The sequence below is a fragment of the Lissotriton helveticus genome, chromosome 2_1 (assembly GCF_964261635.1).
Source record: "Lissotriton helveticus chromosome 2_1, aLisHel1.1, whole genome shotgun sequence".
Classification (NCBI taxonomy): domain Eukaryota; kingdom Metazoa; phylum Chordata; class Amphibia; order Caudata; family Salamandridae; genus Lissotriton; species Lissotriton helveticus.
Window position 1 is genome coordinate 1,099,583,532 of NC_136059.1, and position 13,273 is coordinate 1,099,596,804.

The following is a 13,273-nucleotide window of genomic DNA, read 5'->3' on the forward strand; positions in this document are numbered from 1 at the left end:
AACAGCTCCGCAGGCCCATTTATGGTATTTCTTACAATTATAGTCTGCTTAGCAAGTTACTGGACTGGGTTTTGGGGCAGATTTACTTACATTTCTCGCTACTCAGCAAAGCAACTTGCTGGACTGCATTGCGTGAAAGACAGAGCAGAAATTTGCCATGTTCACAAACATGTCGCACATTTCTGCTGTTTCCTAGCGCTGGCATACTATATGCAGCCTAGCGCCAACACAGGCACCCTTGCCCCAAGGTGCAAGGGTGTCTGTGTTCCGGGCAGGATTGTTTTTGTGCATGAAGGGGCAACTTCCTGCACAAAAACAAATCTTAGAGGTGTATTCCTTCTTCTATGTGTGCTGCAGAATGCAGCACATAAGGAGAACGTGTGCCTCACTGGGGAAGGCAGAGCAGTTTGAAGCATTCCCAGGTTTACTAGATTTAGTAAATCTGGGAATGCACCAAAACATAGGTCAGCTCTCCTTAACTACTTAGTTATCAAAACTAGTTTACTGGTTGGGTTGTTTCCAATCTGTGGCTTGTGAGCTAAACATTGAGCTTGAGGGTATGACTGTCTTTCCAGGTTCTGTTGCCGGGATGTGTGGTGGTGTAGTCGTCTTTGTAATAGCAATGTTTTTAACTGTCTTCTGGAGTGTATAGGCTCATGGATGCTTCTAATGCTGGCCGGTAGTGTGTTCCAGAACTTGGTGGCTTGTTCTGAGAAAGCAGTGTGTCCTGATTTGTTTATATTGCATGAATTCAGCTTGTAGTTATAGCTATCCTTTTCCTTGGAGGCTCTGTGAACAATGCAAAGGGCCTTGAACAGTGTCCTTTTTTGCTATAGGTAGCTAGAGGAGTGATTGCAAGACAAGAGTCATGTCTATGTGTTCTCTTTGGTGAATGTAGAGAAGAAATTGTGCAGCAACATTTTGGATGAGTTGCATTTTGTATATTATGGATGAGGGTGAACCAAGGCATAGGCTGTTGCCCTAGTCAAGCTCGGAGATTGTGAGTGAGATAATGGCATGCAGTTTCTGTTGGTATCCAAGGAGGCAACTTAATGTTTTCATTGTGTAGAAGGTACTCTGTTTTATGTTGTTGAAATAAGGTATCAAATATACGTCCGAATCGATAGTTACTCCTAGGTTTATGACTTCTCTTGATATTGTTGGAGGGGCTTCATGTTCCTCTGGTCATATGGCAGGAGGCTTTTATTTTTTACATTGTCCACAGGCCATAAGCTCTGTCTTAGTGGTATTTAGTCTTAGATGGTATTCATCATCCATGTGTTTATGGCCGGAAGTTAGTCATCAAGTTTTAAATTGTTGAGGCCTTCCAGACCATCCTTTTAAAAAATGATTGGGTGTTATCTACATAGTTGGAACAGGTAAGTAAGTCAGTAAAAAATCTTTGTTAGATTAATTAAAATCGTTGCAATATAAAATACAGTTATAAATAAAATTCATTAAAACAATCAAAACTACTTGGCGTGGGGTCACGGAACGGTCTAAATGCTCATAACCATAGTTGTAACAGGTGAGGTTGAATAATTTACTCAGGTTTGGTAACTAAGTTAGGTCGAATAGTGAAGGAGATATGACGGATCCCCTGTGGGACATCACAGTCTTGGGTGTGAGGAGTGGATTTGAAAGGTGGTAACAACACTAGTTCTCTGTGACAACTGACAGGTAAATAATTCAATGGGCATTAGCTGAACTCCCTTTTCACCTTTTACACATGGTGTGTCAAACACGAAATTGTGAAGGGATTGCACGACTGTACAGGACATTGAGTCATGGTGTCCTTACGCCATCAACTTTCATGACATTTCCAATTCCTGATACATAAATGGTTGTCACTACCTAAACCTACTAGTCATTCACAAGCAATGCTCAGTCAGGAAACTCCATATTCCAATATGGTATGGTGCTTTGATTAGTGTCATGGCCTGGGGCTGAGTTACCACAAGTCAGGTACGATTTATATTTGACTGACATGGCTCCAGTCTACACAGGTCTATTGTTAAATACATGCAAAAAGAACAATTGAGGGACAGAATGCAGAACAATGTCATACATTCACCCCAGTTCGGGCCTAAATCCATCGTTGTTTTGCTCACCAGGCCATTCCAGTTTGAACCCAGCCATATGCAATTCAGTCTTGACCCTGTGCCTCATGGGAACAGTCCAGCCCGAACTGCCAGACCAGGTTCTCCCTGGACTGGAAACAAGCATCCTAAGACTGGTTTCGGGGTTTCACCCCTCATCAGGCAGGATAGCTTGACTCCAGTGGCATGGAGAGTACGGAACCCACGTCTGGGCATACCCGTCCCACTCGGGGCGACAAATGCAAAAAGAACAATTGATGGACATTGTGAAATACAGCCTGTCGAGTTAATGTATCTATCTGCTCTACAGAGTTTGATTTTTTTTGCAGGAGTCAGATAGTTTTTAGGTTAAAGTGACTGCTGTAGAGAGGTGCTAACTAGGAGTAGTGTGAAGCTGACATGAGCCAATATAGCCTACCATGTCACAAAGGGCTGCTATAATAGGCTATCTTTCAAAAATGGATTCATATTTAGTTAACTTTGCCAGGGTCAACATACTGAAAATATTTCTCCTACTATAATCAGGACATTTGGGGCTGAAAGAATTTGTTGTATAATTGGCCTCTCTAGACATCTCCGCAGAACATCAACTAACATTTTCAGATTTTTCTATATTGTACTTTAAGATATGTGTATGAATCTGCTTTTCGAAATGTATTGGCTCCTTTCAAATTCTACTTTATCTTTATCTAATTTATGGCCATAGCAAATAAATTGCTGTTATGAGTTCCTATGTAATTAATTTACTATATACATATTATTTGGGGTAGTGGTTTTATTGAGAGAAGTGTGGGAACGCTGGATGGTAGGAATTTTATGGATCTTCACAGAAATATGAGGATAAACTGAGATTTAGCTTAAGTTTGGTGTGTGAATGGGCATTCTGTTTAATAAAAAGTATTGGGATCCACACAAACTACACCACCCCAGACTTCACTAGCTACCTTGTTTTCAGATATGTCTGGGCCTAGAATTTTTGCCTCAGTGCCGACTGAGCTCTGGCACAAATACCACAGCTACCCACATTGCCAAAATTGGTCAAGTTGCAAGACAGTCTTGATATTTGCTTGTATCTTAGGGAGTCTGTCCTTTTGTTGGTGATAGGTCAGTCACCAGTGGCGGTTAGCATCTACTGAGAGTGGTGAGGCATGCAAATGGACGGTGGGTGGTTGCATGCAAGCACGGACTCACATAATTACAGTGTTAACGAAGGGCAGCAGTGTGCGAGTGCCGCTTTTTCTCTCATACAAATAACCTACAGAGGGCCTAGACTGAAGTGTTTCTTGGGCACAATATGTTGTTTTCTATTTCAAATGCGCGTTTTATCGACTAAATCAACACACACATCCGTGAGAGAAGTAAATATTCGAAGATAATAGTTTGTTTGCTGGGCTTAACTGAAATTCGCTGACAGGGAGCTGGAGTGAGATTACGACACACATGTAGGTTATGTGGCAGTCATTACCAAGTCAGGGGTCACTGAGCTATGGATTGCAATCTGCAAATAGGCATATGAACTACATATAAGGCCATACCTTACTTTACATATATTAAGCTACGTAACATATATACACCTTCAAGGTATGTAGATGTGGGCTTAGGAGTAGTAAATCTATACTTCTCTCTTGGCACTTACCTTTAAATATTCTGTGCTTGATATTCTTGTGTGCCGATATTCTAGGGGTCGGTATTTAGTAGTGCAACCAGTATTTGGGATAGAATGCACCTATAGAGCACAGCTTTAATGTTTGGTCATAGCTGGGGGCCAGACCCCCCTAAAAATATACTTCCGGCTACGGGCCTGGGAACACCAACAATCTAATCTTCAATATTCAGCAATTTATTCGGATTCCTACAGAGACATTTTCTGCTACAGTCACAGAGGGAGGAATGACATGTGCAAAAAGTTTGACAACAAAGAGTATAATAATTTCTGATGTCCAAATTTGCTTTAAAGTTTATTGTACACCTGCCACCAAAAATCTTATCAGCTGAAAAACTATTATCTGATCAATGTAGTTGACATAAGTCATAAAATAATTTGATAAAAGGACGAAAAGTAATGAGAAGTATTATCTGAAGCACCAGTTCTATTCTAAATGGCGCATTTGGAATAGAACTAGTGGGATTCAAAACTGGTGAGAACTAGTGCAATTCAGAACGGTGTACATAATTGTGGGTGGTCAACATGTTTCTCGCCGAGTGTGTAAGAAATCACGTGGCGATTCGTCAGGACCAGACACACTACACTATCTACACAGTGGTTAGTTCGGTGATGTTCTCCTAGGTGAACCAAGCACTCTGCTTCCTAACATTGAGGTACCTTTTTATTTAATATAGAATAGACCAACCCATTTGGGTTATGGTCAGGCTCCATCGAGTGACAGGTAGAAGATGTATGTTACAAAAGTTAACATAATTTCAGCCGGGATCCGGTGCAAGGAACCTACCCCTCACTCCGCCTGCTCGGTAGAGTACCTAAATGTTACAAAGCAGAGTGCTTGGTTCACCTTGGAGAGCTTCACCGAACCAACCACTGTGTAGATAGTATGGTGTTTCTGGTCCTAACGAATCGCCACATGATTTCTTACACACTAGGAGAGAAACATGTTGACCACCCACTTAGAGCCAACTTGGACCGTTATATCAGCGGTGACACCATTGACGTTTTTTATTTGGGACCGGTGGGCTTGCAGATTAAATTTATTTTGGAGCACCACTGCGCCTCATTTTATCCCTCCACACACCATTTCACCACACACCTTGTCCACATCTACACCACGAGGCCCCACACTGGCTCCACACCTAAAGGCTTGGGAAAAAGATCTCTGACAAAGAGCCCCTCATAGGGTGCCAGTCAGGCATTGCAGCGCAGGCCTGACGAGGAGCAAGGCCTATGATGAAGCATGACAACCAACCGGTTGTGTGAGGGCCCCACTTCCCTAATTGGTAGACACCCCGTCTCCACCTTCGGGTAAGGGCGTTGACCGAACTAGCATCCTCCTCCACAGGAACTTAATATCTCTTCTTCTCATTACAAAGACGATGCCATAACTCAGAAGACAGCGTCCACAGCACCAAACCCATTGGATGTATTCTCTTTATTCTGATGTAGATGACACGTATATTCAAACAGACTATCAATAGGGGTTTTCAGTGCTTCCATGGATTTGAGGATGTGAAGTCTATGGGGAGACTGTACTCTGACCATTCTCCCTTCATGTGTGTATAAAGTATAAAAACCCTAGAAGATACAATTTCAAGAGAATGATGAAGAGACAAGGTGCATCTTTAAAAGTACTAATATGTGACTATAAATAAATGTGAAACAGAGTACAAGGGTGCAAGGATCCAAGAGCTGGAAGTGAGATACAATTAGGCAGCAATTGCAAACAGTGCCAGAGTGCAATGGACACAACTCCCATGTTTTTTTAATAATCAGGACAGGTGAGGTCATGCCAGCAAAATAACAGTAAGATTGTACAACCTCTCGCACACACACAAGTAAGTCTTTTGTTTCATGATTGTACAAGCAGCTACTGCTTAAAGGTCTGGAAGAAATGCATGAATAATTGAACAACTTGGCCTCAAATTAATTTTGAGAGGAAGCTAGGGCCAGAACAAACGAGCATTTGACGGCAGAAGTGCTGGAGACAACTATGAAAAAAACACTATGGCAAGAGGCAAGAATCTGGGCGTGGCCAAGACATCCAACATGGTGGTCGCTTTTTAGTGCAGCTCCGCTACAACTCCTTATATCTGGCATAAACCCGGACTTGTAGCCGCCATCTCATATTCCCTAGTGAACTCTGGGATTCGGACCATAGAGCCGTTACTTTCCTGCCCACCACTGCCTTTCAGAATGAGCCGGACACTTAATAGAGCTGTGAGGCCTGCGGCGTGGTCTCACCGCAGTGGAGCAAGGAGTGCTGTATGTCACACAATCGCTACCCCTACTTGGATACGCCAGTGGTGCTTGTGAGAGGGCCCCTGCGTGACTCGGTGACGGTGTGGCATCATTCGGGTGGTGAGAGCCCCAGTCCGGTGGCGGGACCGTTGAGGGAGACTGTGAGTGAAGGGGTGGCGGAGCACAAGGAGGCCTGCTTGCGGAGGAGATGCCCAGGGCCACTGCTGGGAAGGGCTTGGCTCCGAACCCTTTGCAAGCATTAGAGATGAGGGCCTGATGAACTTGAGACCTGCTGCTATCTCCCTCTGTGCAGCCAGATCACTTGCCTTGGGTGCCGGGGCCTGGGAGTTGGGCCTATCTTTGTTTGCTGCTGTGGGGCCCGCCTGCGGAATTTGGGGTCTGCCCCTCTGGCTTGCTCTCTCGCTCTGGACCGAAGACACAGTGCTGCGGTGGTCCCGCATTGCGGCTTGCAGCACCACCATTCATCATGCCAGGGATGCCACTGCAGATGGCTCATGGCTGTTGGGGCGCGGCTGGAGAGGCTGCGGGGGAGGACCTACCTTGGGAGCCCTAGACCCGTGGTGGATGGGTGTGCATGGCATACTGGGAGCACCCTCACCCACCTGCCTATTCATTATGTGCTGGAGCCATTGATCCATTTGCCTGCGAGGCCCACACTCCCACCTTAAGACTACTGGTGTGTTGGACTTCTGTGTGTGGTCTCTCATTATGGTTGACCTGATAGATCGTTTTGGGGACCATTGATACCGCACCAAATCACTGTTGCTGCCGCCCCGGCCCATCCTACTAGCCACTGCTGGAACTCTGTTTATGACTGGCTGAGCCTTTCCTGGTGTGTGGCCCCGAGGACTGTGATTGCTGCAGCAGCTTAGTCTTCCTTTTCCTCTGGCACCTCCCTATTTTAGTCAGCGCTTGGGCGGGGTCTATGTAATCTGATCTGGGATCTTGCCCCCCACCTTTGGGGTGACTGCTGCTTCACAGGCTCCCAGATGTTGGCCGCTGCTTAAGGGGAAATCTCTTCAAGACTATTTAATTTTTGCTTCAGCTGGGTGCCATACCCGTCCTCTACCATTGAGACTGCTTGTTGTCCTCCCTGAGCTGACCGTCTACTTTCCTGTATTCTGCGGTAAACAAGCGCTCTGCTTCCTCTGTCCTTTTTGATACCCTGCTGTAATGGGCAAGGATAAAACCACCCGCTCTGTCTCTACACAGAGGCGCATGGACCAATATCCTACTGGCTCCACTAGTGGCCCTCCAGGCCCCTCAGACAGTGATAAACCCACCTCTCCATCTAGTGAACTTACTGTAATACTGCAAAATCTGCGAAACACCATTGGGCAGATAACTAAAGACGAATCTCGGATCTCCATGGTTGAGGATGATGTTTCCACTCTCAAGACCCACTTTACTTACCTACACAGCATAGCTCCACAGACATGACGAAGACACAGAAAACCACTATAGGCGTAACAATATACGCATCATTGGTGTTTTTGAGAACACGTAGGGTGCGGTAGCCCAACAGATAGCGAGCTACGTGGAATACTGGATTAAATCATGGATGGCCATTGATCACCTGTCTTCGTGATTTGTAAGTGAGAGGGCACACCTAAACCTCCACCGGGAGCTTCACCTTGACCAATAATAGCTTGCATTCCTAATTACAGAGACAGGGATGTGATCCTCAGGGAGGCTTGACTGCATTCAGACCTCCAATGTGGTGACAATAAAGTTGTCCTATTGCTGGATTACACTTGTGAGGTGCAACAATGAAGGTACTCCATTTGGACGTTAAACAGAAACTGAGGGACATAGGACTTGAATATCGCCTGATATTCCCAGCTAGACTCTGTGGAATCCATCTCAACAAATCACATTTTTTTGATAGTCTGCAGTTTGCATGGTAGTGGCTTACGGAGGACCATCTAATACATGGATCTACTATCTCCTCTTCTCACTGATGGGAGACTGCTGATAACCTGGAATCACGATCGCTCCGTAAACCCCACAGGCAGAGCACTCGATCCTGTAGAGGACATAGAACTATTCGATCGATATGACCCTCACGATCTCCCCTGGTACAACTACTGCCATAGTCTTCGCCTGCTTTGAAATCTACCTCCGAGGTGGAGAATTAGGGACTGAGGGCTAACAGACAGTCGGCCTCACTCTTTGCTGACCCGCCTGTTCCTCGCACAGATTGTGATCTTTCCTGTAGCTCTGCGATTTGACTGGATTTGAATTCTTAGGGGCTGCATGTACTCATGCTACATTTACTGTCCTATTTTTATTTCCAGTAGTGTTTACTCAAACACTTGCCCAGTAGCTCCAAAGGTCTTTCCTTGGACAGACAATGGTGGCTACTGTCTTAACAGGTCATCCTTACTATGATGGGGTTACCCCCCTTTGATGTTTCTACATTGTTGTGTGTATTGTGTTTTCCTAATTAATCTTTTTTTCAAGGGGACAGATACTTCTAGGGTAGAAGTTTGGGGAGGGGCAGGAGTTGGGGGTCTGGGTTTTCTTTGCAAAATGTTCTTTCAATCTTGTGTTATGTACTGTATATTTGTTCACCTGTTTCTTTCCCTTTTAGATTTTGACCCACACCTTTTCAATGATTGGGACTACAATCTCAGGGTGGTGTTCACTCATAGTGCACCATTGTTACATTCTTTAAAACACTACCAGATCCTAACGGGTCTCGTTCCTGGGTCAGCCACTGTTCACAATTACTCTCATCCCCCATATACATTACCTATCCAGTTTTGTCCTGGAATGTTAACAGTCTACTAGACTGAGTAAAACGGGCTGCAGTCTTCATCTTTGCCCATCGTCATCTCCCTGAGGTGCTATTGCTTCCGGAGACTCACCTTCTGGGAGAGCGTAGTCCCTTCCTGACCCGTAAGGGCTACGACAGGCTCTTCCATGCAGGCTACTCACGGGGAGCTTGAGGGTTCGCTATTCTTTTGCGCCGTTCATTCCCCTTCACGGTTTCTCATGTAACATAGGACCCACAGGGACGCTTCATTGCTTTAGAGGACACGTTGGAGGGGCAGATGGTCATCCTAGTGTGCATTTACACTCCATCCACTTCTCTGGCTGTGTGTCTCAGGGACCTCTCTGAATTTCTTCTACACATCCCGAGGGGCTTACAGTAATATGGGGCAATTTTAACGCTGTGCTGGAACCTGACTTAGACATCACTGGACCCTCTACCACTTCTAGACATACTGGGGCATGCCACCTTATTTACTGGACCACTACACTGGGCCTCTGTGATGTCTGGAAGTCTTGGCACTCACGACTTTGCAGTTCACGCATACATCAGCAGCCAATCATACTGACTCCCGAATAGATCTAATTTTATTGCCAGCCCCTGACTGTCAATTCTTGACCCAAATCCAAATCTTACCATGTGGAATCTCAGACAACGCTCCTCTACTCCTTCATCTTGGACACCCTTCATCAGGACTGCGCCCCATGTGGCGTCTTAATGTCTGGAATCTTCTGGATAAGAAGCTCGTTCAACCACTCGGTAGTGAACTTAGAGCCTATTTTCATAACAATGAAGGGTCAGTTGCACAAGTTGGCACCCTGTGGGTTACTAATAAAGTGACACTGCCAGTTTTACGAAGAGTTATATTAGAACTCTGGAGCGTCAGTGTTCCTCCCTTATTGCCAATTAGAGGCACGCACCCTTCGCTTGGAACAGCGCCTAGCATTGAATCCCCAGGAAGATGCCTCCTGTCAATTAGGTCTCTTCCGTGAAGATATTCGTCTGCACTCCCTTGGGGCAGTCAAGCATATCTGGCGGGCCACAATGGCCAAGATTTATGGTTGAGGAGACAAAAATGGGAAACTGCTCTACTAGCTGGCTTTGCGTCGACAAGTTAATAAGATCATCCCCAAAATCATAGACAAAACTAATAGTTCAAGACATTCTCTTCCTGAGATAGCACAGACCTTTGCTCATTCTTATAGGAAGTTTTATTCAACTCCAGTTGACAGGGATGCGGTCACTCCTGTTGCTTTCCTTGACACAGTCCCTCTTCCTAGCCTGTTTCCGAGTGAATCCTGTCTACTTAAGAAACCCTTCATGGGTGAAGACTTTGGGGAAGCATTGTCCGGTCCGACAACTGGAAAGACCCCTGGCCCAGACAGCTTTCCTACGGAATACTATACTGCATTTATGAAAATTCTCATCCCCTTTCTTTCGTCCCTATATAAAGAGGTCTGTCGCGTAGGCTCCTTTCCCTTAGAATTGGATACGGCCAACATAGTGGTAATACCGAAGATGCAGGCTCCCTCCACATCATGCGCAAATTATTGCCCAATATCACTCCTCAACTGCGAGGTTAAAAATGTTGCCACAGTATTGACAAACAAGCTCAAACATGTCATGGCCAAATTGGTGGAGCCGGACCAATGTGGCTTCATGCCATCCCAGAGCACAAGACACTGCCTTTTTCAGCTACATGTGGCCCTGGCCCCCATGTTATCAATTGCCTCAGGATTTAGCACTGCTCCTTATTGATTTTGAGAAGGCTTTCAAAACAGTGGACTTGAGCTACCTACAATTGGTGTTGGCTCGCACTGGCTGTTGATTACAGTTCCGGAGCATGGTTTATGTCCTCTATTCTAACCCTACTGCTCGGTTGCGGGACAAGGGAGTCCTCTCTGCCAACCTTTTCCATAGAGCGAGGGACTAGGCATGGTTGCTGTCTGTCCCCTCATCTTTGCCTTGGCAGTAGAGCCATTGGCCCAGCTTATCTGTACGGAACACCGATATAATGGATGGATTTGGAGCACTGGCCATAAAGACCACATTAATTTATAGGCAGATTACCTTTTATACCTGCCGAACCAATCCTTGAGTGGGTTTCGATGTCTTCAACCGCTTAAAAACTTTGACGAACCCTCAGGCCTTCAGATTAACCCCTCTAAATCTGTGCTGGTTCCCCTGGCACCATCTAAAGACTATTTTGATTGGAAGACAAATATCCCTCTCCGTCAGCTTAGCTTTAAATACCTGGGCATATGGGTTACTTTACACCCGGAACTTACCTGGACTTAATCTTCAACCCTTAGTCCGGAAAGCTAAAGCAGATTTCACCAAATGGCAGGCCCTCCCTGTCAATGTCATGGGTCGTATCGCTCTATATATGATGATGATCCTTCCATGATTTCTCTACATCTTTCAGAACCTACCACTTCATTAGTCTCGAGCGTGTTTTAGCAATCTGGATAGAACAGCAAAAACATCCTTGTGGTGGGGTCTCAGGCCAAACCTGGCTTTCCCACATTGTCAACAGGGCCCCTATGATGGTAGTCTGGGTATGACTAATCTTTACCTTTACTACTTGTCTTCCCACCTTCTTGTTATCCATGAGTGGTTCAATGGGGGGGGTGGTCCGATCCCGCCTATTGCTTAGAACTCTTGTTGTTGGGTTTCCCTTGCTTGCAGGCCATGCTCTATGGACCCCTGGTTTCTCTTTCTGTACCTCAGGTAACTAGCATAGTTTTTCTTGCATGGAGAGCTGCACTCTGACACGTCAATGGGAGGCCAGACTTACACAACAACCCCCTCTCTGGCACTTTACCTGGATGAAAGAGGACTTGAGACCCTAGTGGTATCACACAGTTAGGAGATGTGTGGTCTGGGATACATATGTGCTCCTTACAGGACCTTCAAAGGACATATACCCTTGCAAACACCCAATTTTATAAATACCTCCAGCTCAGATATGCTCTCCACACTCATATTCAGTCAGCTGAAACCCTCCGGGAGTTTAACCCCCTGGAGTCTAAGCTTCTTATGGGTAACCTGGGCCACGGAGAAATCTCCCAGATTTTTGGCACCCTCATAATCAACTCCCCTGCTTCGCTAGACCATCTTAGAACCCGTTGGGAGGGCTGGTTAGATCCCTTGGAAGACAAAGATTTGCGAGATGCCTATGAACTCATCATCTCCTCTCAGCTGGTACAAACATAATACCTTTATTTTGCATATCTTTCTCCAAACCCTCTGTGCCAGGCAGGCCTTCGCCCAACGTCTGCCTGTCCCTGCTCTGGCCTTAAACCAGCAGACTTTTATCACATGGTATGGTCCTATTTAGTGGTACATCACTATTGGACCAGAGTGATCCAAGATTTGTCAGTTGTTCTTGAGTGGGAAGTTTCCCTCTCCCCCTTATTGATATTACTTGATGTGTGTGAGGGATCAGGGGGCATGAGAGCCGAGAAGGCATTTCTAGGCACGGCCCTCCTAGTTGCAAAACGGGACTTTACTACTAGGTGGATGTCTCTTACTGCCCTGACCCTGTCGAGATGCAATTTGGATTGCTGTGTGCAACAAGAACATGTGGTCTTTGAGGCCAGGGGTTGCCCCCACAAACAGACAGGGATGGGGAAAATGGCTGGGTCAACTTACCCAAGACTGTCATTGATATGTATTCTTGGAGTTTGCTCACGCGAATTGTGGTGTACTACTTGAGTTTTGCTGTCTTGCTTAGACGTGGTTCTTTTTTCTGTATTGTGATGCTTGTGTGTCATCTGTTTATCTTTGCCATTATTGATGGCTTAAAATCAATAAAATCTATTTATCAAAAATAGGCAAGAATTCTGAAGAGCACAGGCTCCCATTGGAACTCAGGTTGCTGAACTAATATAGGGAAGCAGTAAAGAAATTAACCTCAGTCATGGAAATAAAGCCGGATTACGATCTTCTAACCTGTACAAGACACAATCCAGAATACCAGACAACATCATTTACATTCTTTGTCATTCCTTGCTCAGAACTGTACTTAAATATATAGTGTTTCCACTCTGTAATCGGTGTGCTGAACCGGTGGTAGACTGATATTACCAGTTGCCTATAAACAATAGGCACATAGTTGAACCACTCTCCTCACCATTAAAGCTGTGTCAAGAACTCTATTTATTTGAAAACTGAAATATGTACACAATATTTTTTCTTCTGAATAAAATATACCAGGACATCCCTTGCTTGGGCTCTTAACAGCAGTCATATTTACTCATTTGAGTCAATATTCTAACCAATGCCAGGTAATGTCAGCAAAAGTAAATATTGCAGGATTTTCTGTAACTAGTTTTTCGGTTCAGCCCTGAAATTAGAACATTGTACTTTCTAAAATAGCACCATGCTGCTTCTGTTAACAGGTTACTTAAAAGTGAATAACTGTTCAGTCCCAACAAACTAACAGCATCTTCCATGCACTTTAGTTGA

General features: G+C 45.1%; 1 protein-coding gene across 3 annotated transcripts in view; it reads right to left on the reverse strand.

Moving 5' to 3' along the window:
* Positions 1-13,273, reverse strand: part of TTC39B (tetratricopeptide repeat domain 39B) — a 609,447-nt gene that overhangs the window by 364,506 nt on the left and 231,668 nt on the right. The gene's annotated exons all lie outside the window — the stretch shown is intronic.